Source organism: Nicotiana tabacum, chromosome 17 (assembly GCF_000715075.1).
Source record: "Nicotiana tabacum cultivar K326 chromosome 17, ASM71507v2, whole genome shotgun sequence".
Classification (NCBI taxonomy): domain Eukaryota; kingdom Viridiplantae; phylum Streptophyta; class Magnoliopsida; order Solanales; family Solanaceae; genus Nicotiana; species Nicotiana tabacum.
Genome location: NC_134096.1, coordinates 5,147,501 through 5,160,706, shown reverse-complemented (window position 1 = coordinate 5,160,706; position 13,206 = coordinate 5,147,501). Strand labels below are relative to the sequence as shown.

Genomic DNA, 13,206 nt, shown 5'->3' with positions numbered 1-13,206 from the left:
ATCACGATCCTCCAGAAAGAGGGGTGAATTTGGCCGAGGGTCACCTGGTACTTCTTGCAAAAGTATATGATGACCGGATCGAGGGGACCCAACGTGAAAGGGTAAGTGTAAACACTCAAGAACCCTTCTACGTAGATAGTGATCGCTTCTTCTGGGGCTTATATCACGACCTCTTTGTCTCCCCAGTTGCAGTCTTTCTTCACTTGATCAAGGAAGCTTTTGGATATTGAGCATATGTATCTCGATACCGGTTCACATCGACCAGGGACCGATGAGGTTTTCTCGACTTTGAAGTCGGAACTAATGACATAACTTCCGAGAACAAACTCCTCAGGGCGTGGCTCCGCCGTTGTTTTCTCGCCGGCCGAGACGAGGAAGCGGTTTCCTTCTACGAAACAATTTTTAACGTCTTAGCCATTTAGTTTTTGAGGGCAAAGAAGAATTGAGATTGTAATATTTGGTATTTTACAAGAGACAAACTGTTACACCCCATATTTTTTGTACGTGAAAGTACGCCATAAATAAATTGATGAAAGCTCGAAAATGAGATGTTACATCCCGCATTTTTGTACGTTAAAGTTTCGTCGTAAGTTAATCGCGTAAGCTCGAGAATGAGATTATTTTGGAATTATATTATGCTATTTCAAACAAGGGATAAGTAAATTAGTGAAGGTGAGAGGGTAAGAAAATCGAAGAAAATAAGTTTCGTTGAAATTTGATAATTTGGGATAAAATACGGTCCGAACTATAATACCCGATATTTGTGGACTAGTGCCATACAAGGTACCACATGACCATAATAGTAAGGTGTACAAAGTATGCTAAAAGTGAGTAGTATTTTATGTAATTTGAGATAATTCTTAATTATGTGAATAATTGGGTAATTATTGAATTAGTGGGAAATTAACTAGTTAATTAAGGGATTCGTAATTAATTAAAATGTTTTGGATGAGCCTAATGGAGATTAACGTGGCAGCCAAGTTGGCAAAACTTGGAGGTGTCTTTAGCCAACTAAGCCATAAGTGGGGCCCATACCCACTAATACAAATCTTCTCTAAAATCACCAAATAAAGAAGGGTCACACTTACAATGATCAGATTTTTCAATAGTAATGTGAATTACTTCATCAAGTTCATACTACACTACAAAAAGTAACGGATGAATGCTCAACAAATTCGTATGAAAATGTAGCAACGGAATTTTGCAATTCTAAGGGAGTACGGTGCAATCCTTCTCAAGAATATCATACGGATTCTCCCCTACTTCGATCCGTAGTTACATGTTGTCGCAATTGACGTGTGTTAGAGGGATTGTCAAGAGATTCGGTTCAGGTATGTTAAGGCTAAGCCCTTGCTTCATTTTGGCATGATCTCGTAATTACATGTGTTTGATAACGAGGCATAAAGAGAAGTTCATACTCCCGAATTTATATACATTATCCTAGTCTCATAAATTACAATATTCTCCTTATCGGGACTTCATATTTAATTGAGTATTGTCTTCTTCCAGTCAAGAGAGCAGAGAGAATATATATACAGTATTACAGTATTTTCATTACCATCGAACTATAATCGATGGGCAGGCCCCTATTGGGAAACCTTTGATCAGATGGTAAGTTATATACCGAGCCTAGTATGGCCGAGCGCCTATGAGCGAACCTACTACGGTAGAGCAGTTATATATACCGAGCCTTATAAGGCCGGACAGCTATTTTACTTACTATATTGAGAGAGTTGAGTCAGTATCAACAGGTGAGCATATCTTCAGATTATCTTTGACTCCTAGTTACTTTCAATTATTATATTATCAGTTCAGTTTTAGCTTTCAGTAGATTGCCTTACATACTCGGTACATTATTTCATACTGACGTCCCTTTTCTGGGAGCGCTGCATTTCATGCGTGCAGGTTCAGACAGACAGACGGGTAGACCTCCTCATTAGGTGTTGCCTGAATTCAGCTTGATCGGTAAGCTCAATGCCCTTCGGAGTTGCCGGGTCTAGAGCTTTATGTACATCTTGTGTATATATGTATATATGATATGAGTAGGTCGGGTCCCTGTTCCGATCACAGTATATCCATCAGTAGAGGCTTGTAGACATATCCTGTCAGTTAGTGCAGTATGTTGGGCTTGTAAGCCTTGTATGTATATTTTGTTGGTTTGTCAGCTGTAGTAGTTATGTCAGCCTTGTCGGCCCAGCTTTATATTGATGTTTTATCAGCGTTCGCAAATTGTCTTGCAATGTGGCCCATGGCCAAAGTATGACATTATATTTTCAGAGTCCCTTAGTCGCAAGTTGGTACGCAAAGTTAGGTGAGGCACCGGGTGCCGGTCTCGCCCACCAGGTTCGGGGCGTGACACAAACGATGGAACTCAAAGACATGAAGATAGAAAGCTTTGAAGAATGCAAAGAACTTTGAAGATTCGAATGAAAGAGATTGAAAGTAAAGTTTGAAAGAGTGGAGAAGGGATCTATTTATTGGTTTCACGGCGACGGTTCAAAGACTGGTAGTGGCCGACCGTCGACTTACGCACATTAAACGCCTGGGCAACTATATCGACGGGATCTTTCGATCACCTCTGCCGTTTACGTCACGTTGCTTACGTTATGATCGAGTTGGTCGGTGACGTCATCAGTCGAAAGATGAAGCTCGAGAATTCGTGTCGTTTCTCATTATCTTATTTCTGAAAAACGAGGGGACTATCTGTATACGGTCAAAACCGGGCTCGTCCATTTTTGTATGGTTAATCAAGGCTAAGATGGCAGGCCGAGGTCCGATCCCGTATTATATCAGACCGAGACATGAATATGCGGTACCAAGCTCGAAATTTGAAGGAGCTATTGAGAGCGAGACCAGTCAGGATCAAGACCAAACAGGATAGACATCAAGCGAGACCGAAGAAAGCCTACTATAGTCGAATAACGGAAAGCTGAGATATCCGTAATCGGGAAAGGATCGTGGCGGAAATCTCGGCACGAATCAAATCAAGAATGATTGTTTAGCCAATCATGAGATTTCCTTCTGTATTTAGAATTATACCACAACTAGAATTCTCCTATTATATAAAGGGGGTTCAAATCATTTGTAATTATCACATTCACGCATAACAAAGCAATATAATAAATTTTCTCTCTTAAGTTCTCCAATTCCGTTGTTCAGTTTATCCTTTTCAATTAGACATTTATTTGGTTCGAGGGCGATCCAGCTCGAGGGCCAAACTGCAATTCATATTGGTTTGCTTTATTTTACACTCAATTTCTAACATTAATTCTCATATTTCTCAATTTGTGCCAAGTGAAATTACATATCCTTAAAATCACTTATAAATTTAATTGTTATCCGATTTTAAGGGTAAAAAATTTCTCAATACCTTTATTCTAGCTTGTCCACAACTTTCCTTGATTTCAGGTGAATCTGCACCTATTTATAAAAAAAATAATTCAAAATACTACATATATATTAATATACATATTAAAATGCAATAAAACATGGAGAATATATATTAGTAGTAATTTCTAAATTACAACTGAACTTTATCATTACAGCTTTAACATAAGTGAAAGTTTACAGATTCCTAGTATATCATCACAAAGTTTTCATCCACAAACTAATCTATGTGCCAGTATAAACTCTGTTCATATACACGTAACTACTAACTATCAAAATGTAAGGTATCCAATGTAGGTTTTCTCACATTAGAATCAAACCTGACGTGAATTGAACGAGCAATTACATGTAGTTATTGTTTATATCCCTATTCATTCATTCACTGACAAGAAAAAAAAAAAAAAAAGAGATAGGAGTTTCAGAAAATAAAATCACAAGCAATCCTTCAAAACATCATAGAAACAAGGCACCCACTTGTATAATAAACACCTGTGATTAGGCAATAACACACATATTAAGCAGCCAGAAGGCCCTTTTTATAAAAAAGCTAGCAGGCAAATAGCTTGTGAAAATTCAAGTCTTTTTTGCTGACTCATTTACACATTCACCATTGAAATGCTATGCTCGTTAGTGGATGATGTTGTCCACAATGTTAATACCTAACATTATAATTCTCATTAGTAATTTACCAAACATGATATTTCCTTTTCCTCATATTTTTCAATCTAAATACACATTGCAAGTTCCACCATAAACTACCAAAATACACTAAATAAAGTTAGCAAATATTGAAAGTAAAACTTATCATGAAGAACGGAAAGGTTATACTTCAAATATATTCAACTACCCATTTTGGAAAATCATATGCTTAACTAGGAAATACCAAAAAGAAATTCAGGAAGAGCTAAAGAAAGAATAAAGATATCTTGAACTTACCCACTACCCATATCAATGCGATAGGGAAATTCTGGAAACTAGCAAAGCACAAGCACTTGTCCTATTCACATAAGAGCATAACAGAAAAATTCTTAAAATTAGCATAATCGCTCGAGTCACGTTTACCATATTCCGCATTTTCTCAAGAGCAAGATGGTTAACACAAAATTACTAACTTACTAAATGGAAAGACAACGATTCGGAGCAAGAAGAGAAACCCTAACACAAACCTTGGAGTAGAAAGTAGGCGTAACTGCTTTGTGTTGAAATTCGAATACACATACAGAGCCAACGCAACGAAACTTAAACAAGGAACGTACCTTCCGTCATTGTTTGTTGGTATTGCCTTTGAACTTTTAGCAGAAAACTTAGGGAGTCTTCTAGCCTATCATAGGATGCATGGAGTCACATACGTATTTATAGGTAGGCTAGGCACTCTTAGGCAAATACTTTAGCCCTAAAGACTTCTCATTAAATTATAATTACCCCAGGGACTACTAATATATGGTAATTTGTTTTCATCAAAGAAACTACCGTATATGCATAACTATAGAATATTATCTGATATATTATTTTCTCTGGGAGACAAGATAAATAATTTATTACCTTATATATGGGCCACACTATAAGTCTCAATAAGAGATGGTACATTTCTCACACTTTGTACATATCTTCGATGGACTTTGGATGATTAAAATCTGCTCAAAAACACAGAAAGAAGAACATAAACCCCTAAATAAATAAGATTGTACAGAATCTGAGGTGATTGTTTAAATTCCTAAAATTGTTCTTCAATGTAAATACAGTAACAAAAGAGGAGATTGTAACCGTGTATTTGAAAGGAGAAAACCTTGAGCCAAAGTGAAAAAAATAAATGAGGAAATTTTTTCTTTTTGCCGCGTTTGCTTTTTGGCGGAAAGTCAAAAAGAAACAAAAAATTTACGCCAAAAATTAGGTACTAAAAATTTTTTTCCAACATACATGTTTATGAGTTCCTACCTTAAGTAAATTTACGATTATAATTAGATTTACCGTTAAATATTTATAATATTTTAGTAAATTTTTTAATACATATATACTGACACGGTAGAATTGCCCATGAATAAATGTAATTAGTTGTAGAGAAATCAAGTATTTCACCATTAATACCAAACATTTTGGCAACAATTCAAATGTATTGTTGCCAATTTATTATATTTTAAAATTTACTAAATAACCAACAAAATACATGAGCCAAATATTTTAATTACAGTCAAATCTCTCTATCATGATTTTTTTGTCTGCATGCTTTAGCAAAATAATTATTATACCCCTATAATATTATTGTATATTTAGATCTTGCTTGACTATTATATACAAATATTTTTAAAATAGTTATTTTCCCAAACTTTTTATGTAATAAAAAATAATAAAATATTTAAATTAAAAATCTCAAAAGATATTCATATTTTACTAATTAGATTTTTAAAAAACATAATACATTATTAAAATTCATAGTAAGAAGCTTCAGTTCCAGTAACGTTGGCTGTAGAAATAGGAATAAGATGAACAGGAAGTGAAGAAGGTAATGGTGAAGAAGTTACCTGTGATGGTGAGACGGCGGGCTCGTTGCTGGCCAAGACAGAGTTATGGGGAACTCTGTTTGCAGGAACTCTGGGTATGTCATCAAGGAATAAACTTGTGGAAGGAGTTGTTACTTCTCCCGTGGTTGGAGAAGATTCAGTGGTATGAATTAGCCAAGACTCCAGTTCAGCGGGATTGACACGAGAAAGAGTGTTCTGGTAGTTCTTGAAAGGGAACACAGACTCTACAAAAATGACATGTCGAGAAGAGTAAAATTTCTGATTTTTGGATTGTAACAGATGTAACTGTAACGAACCGGTCGGTCGTTTTGTGTATTATAGCCATGTTTTCCCATTTACTGAATATTTTATGCTCAATTATGATTATGTGATTTGTCGGGAAAGTGTCGGAATGAATTGGAATACTTAGTTCAAAGATGTAAAGTTTAAGTCGAAAAAGTTGACCGGATGTTGATTCATGTGTAAACGACCCCGAAATAGAGTTTTGATGATTTCAATAGCTCCATAAGCTGCCACAAGCCAATTATCCCTATGGTAACTTTTCTGACACCTCTAGCTTCAAATTCCAAAGGTCTAAAGGCTCGTTAGGCCATGCTTTCACAGTTCGTATTCGTACTGAAAATCAGAATCAAACAAGCTTTTACCTTTCTATTCCACATGAGATTTATGTTCTCGTTGAGCTCATCTTAGGACACATGGGTTATCTTTTAACAGATGTGTCACCCCAGCCAGACTCTCCACCTGACAATGTCTTCCACCTGGATCGGCTTGCAACCAAGCCTTGGGTCCAAAGAGAGGGGCAGCGCCCCGCTTCCGATTCACGAAATAAGTAAAATAATGTTAAAAGTAGTGGTATTTCACTTTTGCCTTTTGGCTCCCACTTATACTATACCTCTCAAGTAATTTCACAAAGTCGGACTAGAGTCAAGCTCAACGGGGTCTTCTTTCCCCGCTGATTCTGCCAAGCCCGTTCCCTTGGTTGTGGTTTCGCTGGATAGTAGATAGGGACAGTGGGAATCTCGTTAGTCCATTCATGCGTGTCACTAATTAGATGACGAGGCATTTGGCTACCTTAAGAGAGTCATAGTTACTCCCGTCGTTTACCCGCGCTTGGTTGAATTTTTTCACTTTGACATTTAGAGCACTGGGTAGAAATATCATTGCATAAACATCCGCACGGACCATCGGGTCCTGGCACTTGCCCCGACGGCCTGGTGTAGGTCACGTGCTTAAGCGCCTTCCATTTTCGGGGCTAGTTGATTCGGCAGGTGAGTTGTTACACACTCCTTAGCGGATTTGGAGTTCCATGACCACCGTCTTGTTGTCTTAATCGACCAACACCCTTTGTGTGATCTAGGTTAGCGCGCCATTTAGCACTGTAACCCGACTTCCGGTTCATCCCACATCGCCAATTCTGCTTACCAAAAATGGCCCACTTGGAGCTCTTGATTCTGTGGTGCGGCTCAACAAAGCAGTTGCACCGTCCTACCTATTTAAAGTTAGAGAATAGGTCGAGGGAGTTGCGCCCCCGATGCCTCTAATCATTGGCTTTATCTGATAGAACTCGCACGCGAGCTCCAGCTATCCTGAGGGAAAATTCTGAGGGAACCAGCTACTAGATGGTTCGATTAGTCTTTTGCCCCTATATCCAAGTCAGACAAACGATTTACACGTTAGTATCGCTGCGGGCCTCCACCATAGTTTCCTCTGGCTTCGCCCCGCTCAGGCATAGTTCACCATCTTTCGGGTCCCGACAGGTATGCTCACACTCGAACCCTTCATAGAAGATCAAGGTTGGTCGGCGGTGCACCCCTCAGGGGGATCCCACCAATCAGCTTCCTTATGCCTTACGGGTTTACTCACCCGTTGACTCACGCACATGTCAGACTCCTTGGTCAGTCTTTCAAGACCGGTCGAATAGGGAGCCCACAGGCCAACGTCCGGAGCGCGTAGATGCCGAAGCACGCTAGAGATGCGTGCTGCCTACCACAATCTAGGAGACGGTGTTCCACGAACGTATTAAAAGCTCGGGCTTTGGCCACCCCTCTATTCCACGCTGGTCCACGCCCCAAGTCGATCGGCGGACTGGCTCAACATCGTTCCACATCCGACCGAGGCGCATCGTCGGCCCCCATCCGCTTCCCTCCCGATAATTTCAAGCACCATTTGACTCTCTTTTCAAAGTCCTTTTCATCTTTCCCTTGCGGTACTTGTTATCTATCGGTCTCTCGCCCGTATTTAGCCTTGGACGGAATTCACCACCCGATTTGGGATACATTCCCAAACAACCATGAGTTTAGGCACGGTGTGCGGGGGAAACGCGATGCGTGATGCCCAGGCAGACGTTCCCTCGGCCGGATGGCTTTGGGAGCAACTTGCATTCAAAGACTAGATGGTTCACGGGATTCTGCAATTCATACCAAGTATCGCATTTCGCTACGTTCTTCATTTATGCGAGAGCCGAGATATCCATTGCCGAGAGTCATTTGTATTTCAAAGAAGCACAAGTCCCCCCGCGTGCACTGTGAACGGGGTGTGAGAGGCAGGCTTTAAATTTAGTATTCCTTGGCGCTTTCCGCGTCGGGGTTTGCTAATCACCTGGCAAGGGAGCTGCGCAGATGGAGGCCGAAGCACCCCGGCCGCATTGCTCACCGGTGTTTAAACATGTTTGCGGGTCGTTCTGCTTTGCAGGTTTCAACAATGATCCTTCCGCAGGTTCACCTACGGAAACCTTATTACGACTTCTCCTTCCTCTAAATGATAAGGTTCAATGGACTTATCGCGTCGTCGCGGGTAGGGAACCTACCACGTCGCAGCGATCCGAACATTTCACCGGATCATTCAATCGGTAGGATCAACGGGCGGTATGTACAAAGGGAAGGGAAGTAGTCAACGCGAGCTGATGACTCGCGCTTACTAGGAATTTCTCGTTAAATACCAACAATTGCAATGATCTATCCCCATCACGATGAAATTTCAAATATTACATGTCGTCCAAGGCTATAAACTCGTTGAATACATCAATGTAGTGTGCGTGCGACCCGGAACATCTAAGGGCATCACAGACATGTTATTGCCTTAAACTTCCGCGGCCTAAAAGGTCGTAGTCCCTCTAAGAAGCTGGCCACGAAGGGATACCTCAGCATAGCTAGTTAGCAGGCTAAGGTCTCGTTTGTTAACGGAATTAACCAGATAAATCGCTCCACCAACTAAGAACGGCCATGCACCACCACCCATAGAATCAAGAAAGAGCTCTCAGTCTGTCAATCCTTACTACGTCTAGACCTGGTAAGTTTCCCTATGTTGAGTTAAATTAAGTCGCAGGCTCCACTCCTAGTGGTGCCCTTCCGCAAATTCCTTTAAGTTTCAGCCTTGCGACCATACTCCCCCCAGAACCCAAAAAACTTTGATTTCTCATAAGGTGCCGGCGGAGTCCTAAAAGCAACATCCGGCGATCCCTGGTTGGCATCGTTTATGGTTGAGACTAGGACAATATCTGATCGTCTTTGAGCCCCCAACTTTCGTTCTTGATTAATGAAAACATCCTTGGAAAATGCTTTCGCAGTTGTTTGTCTTTCATAAATCCAAGAATTTTACCTTTGACTATGAAATACAAATGCCCCCGACTGTCCCTGTTAATCATTACTTCGATCTCGAAGACCAATGTAATAGAACCGAAATCCTATAATGTTATCCCATGCTAATGTATACAGAGCGTAGGCTTGCTTTGAGCACTCTAATATCTTCAAAGTAACAGCACCGGAGGCACGACCCGGCCAATTAAGGCCAGGAGCGCATCGCCGTCAGAAGGAATGAGACGACCGGTGCACACCTAAGGCGGACTGGCCGGCCCATCCCAAAGTCCAACTACGAGCTTTTCAACTGCAACAACTTAAATATACGCTATTGGAGCTGGAATTACCGCGGCTGCTGGAACCAGACTTGCCCCCCAATGGATCCTCGTTAAGGGATTTAGATTGTACTCATTCCAATTACCAGACTCATAGAGCCGGTATTGTTATTTATTGTCACTACCTCCCCGTGTCAAGATTGGGTAATTTGCGTGCCTGCTGTCTTCCTTAGATGTGGTAGCCGATTCTCAGGCTCCCTCTACAAAATCAAACCATAATTCTCCGTCACCCGTCACAACCATGGTAAGCCACTATCCTACCATCGAAAGTTGATATGGCAGAAATTTAAATGATGCGTCGCAGGCACGATGGTCGTGCGATCCATCGAGTTATCATGAATCATCACAGCAACGGGCAGAGACCGCGTCGACCTTTTATCTAATAAATGCATCCCTTACAGAAGTCGGGGTTTGTTGCACGTATTAGCTCTAGAACTACTATGGTTATCCGAGCAGTAGATACCATCAAACAAACTATAACTGATTTAATGAGCCATTCGCAGTTTCACGGTCTGAATGTTTTCATACTTACACATGCATGGCTTAATCTTTGATATAAGCATATGACTATTGGTAGGATCAACCAGGTAGAATTCCTCATTGATGCAGGCGTCGCATGAGCATGGCCGACCCAAAGGGCGCAGCCTAGTCCAAGACGAGCATGACCGTCATTCGTAAGGAGCATTCTTTGGGCAGATAGGAGCCAATGAAAACCCCATGCCCATTGCATTTACCGAATCCGAGAGTCCGAGCATACTAGTCAAGGACCAAGCCATTGCACGACGAAGCGAGGATGACATGGGACACGACTACAGCTTTTGGTTCACCCCGCACGTCGAACGCGAGGGGTGAAAGGTAACCGATTGTGCTTGATAATGCCTAGGCATTAGGTATGCAACACAGAAAACCAACCCCGAACAAGCCTAATTTACGCTTGTGTCATGACTGATGACTCGCGCTTACTAGGAATTCCTCGTTGAAGACCAACAATTGCAATGATCTATCCCCATCATGTTTCAAAGATTACCCGGCCCTGTCGACCAAGGCTATAAACTCGTTGAAAACATCAGTGTAGCGCGTGTGCGGCCCAGAACATCCTAGGGCATCACAGACTTGTTATTGCCTCAAACTTTCGCGGTCTAAAAGGTCGTAGTCCCTCTAAGAAGCTGGTCGCGAAGGGATACCTCCACATAGCTAGTTAGCAGACTGAGGTATCATTAGTTAATGGAATTAACCAGACAAATCTCTCCACCAACTAAGAACGGCCATGCACCACCACCCATAGAATCAAGAAAGAGCTCTCAGTTTGTCAATCCTTACTATGTCTGGACCTGGTAAGTTTCCCCGTGTTGAGTCAAATTAAGTCACAGGCTCCACTCCTGGTGGTGCCCTTCTGTCAATTCCTTTAAGTTTCAGCCTTGCAACCATACTCCCCCCGAAACCCAAAAACTTTGATTTCTCATCAGGTGCCGGCGGAGTCCTTAAAGCAACATCCGCAGATCCTTGGTCGGCATCGTTTATGGTTGAGACTAGGACAGTATCTGATCGTCTTCGAGCCCCCAACTTTCATTCTTGATTAATAAAAACATCATTGGCAAATGCTTTCGCAGTAGTTCGTCTTTCATAAATCCTAGAATTTCACCTCTGACTATGAAATACGAATGCCAGCTGATGACTGAGATGGCATGCGGGCTAGGACGTCGCTACTCAAGCAGGGATCCAACCTAGCCACACAAGCCGAACACCAATCATGTGCCGCACGTACAGTTGCCTCACCGATGCATGCTAATAACAGCCCCAACACGCTAAGCGCAGCCATGTGTTGTTTCCAATACTAACATTGCAAAGCCAAGACAAGCCCCGCCAAGCACGAAAATTGCCCACAACAACTGCACGACATTCGACATGTACTTAGCTTAGCCCTATGCGCATGGCACCTTAGCGCGCTACTTGCACGACGCTCTGTTGTTCTGTTGCCAAAAGCCATCAACTACCACAAGCGATGCCAGACACAACCCACAACAACTGATGGAATTTATCATGTACTGAGCTTAGCCCCATGTGCATGGCACCTTGCGGCGCTACTTACACGATGCTCTGCCATTCCATTGCCAAAAGTCATCAGCTACCACGAGCAGTGCCAGACATAACCAACAACCACACGATATTCGACATGTACTGAGCTTAGCCCTATGCGCATAGCACCTTGCGGCGCTACTTGCATGATGCTCCGCCCTTCCATTGCGAAAAGTCAGCTGCTACCATGAGCGATGTTACCTCCCGATGTTGCCCACAACAATCGATGGCATTCGTCACGTACTGATCTTAGCCCTATGCGCATGGCACCTTACAGCGCTACTTGCACGATACTCTGCTATTCCGTTGCCAAAATCCATCAGCTGCCACGAGCGATGTTGCCTCCAAATGTTGCCCACAACAACCGATGGCATTCTTCATATACTGAGCTTAGCCTCATGCGCATGGCACCTTGCGGTGCTACTTGCACGACGCTCTGTCGTCACGTTGCCAAAAGCCATCAGCTGCCACGAGCGATGTCGCCTCCCGATGTTGTCCAAAACAACTGATGGCATTCGGCATGTACTGAGCTTAGGCCCATGTGCATGGCACCTTGTGGCGCTACTTGCACAACACTCCTTCGTTTCATTGCCAAAAGACATCAGCTGCCACGAGCGATGCCAGACACAACCCACAACAACCGCACGGCATTTAGCATGTACTGAGCTTTGCCCCATGCGCATGGCACCTTGCGGTGCTACTTGCATGACGCTCCGCCGTTCGTTGCCAAAAGCCAGCAATTGCCACGAGCGGTGTCACCACCAGACGTACTACGAGCACACACGAGTACTTGCCGGTGTGCGTTGCAAACATCGGGGACGTAGCACGGACAAGCCGTGCATGCCCCCAATGCCCACGCCTTATGCCAGCATCCCCCATGCATACCCGCCTCATCCTGGCAGCAAGCACCTTGAGGTTCCTTTCAACACCTCTACCCCCCTTATATATGTTTTAAAAAAACCAAGTGGCACGAGTAGACATGTTTTGGTCAAAGAATCATAATAGACATGTATAACACCAAATTACACAAACCAAAGTACAACTTAGCTAATACACTCACAAATGACTTTTAAACATTGTAAATGACATTTTTTACAAAAAATAATATTTCTTTTGAAAAATATTTACTATAAAACGAAAAATACATTATAAAATACTAAAAAATAAGAAATTATTATAAATATTGCAAATAAAATGGAGAAATTTTCCAATGCATGTAGTAACTATATTACACATAAAAGTGTAAATATTTTTATAAAAAAAAGTAACATAAGAAGTATTTTAAATTACAAAAAACACATAAAATTAATAAAA

At 41.9% G+C, this 13,206-nt stretch overlaps 2 pseudogenes; both read left to right on the top strand.

Annotated features, from left to right (window-relative positions):
- Positions 1 to 957: 957 nt before the first annotated feature.
- Positions 958 to 7,040, top strand: LOC142171667 (uncharacterized; annotated as a pseudogene).
- An 819-nt stretch (positions 7,041 to 7,859) lies between these two features.
- LOC142171666 (uncharacterized) lies at positions 7,860 to 10,035 on the top strand (annotated as a pseudogene).
- The last annotated feature ends 3,171 nt before the right edge of the window (positions 10,036 to 13,206 follow it).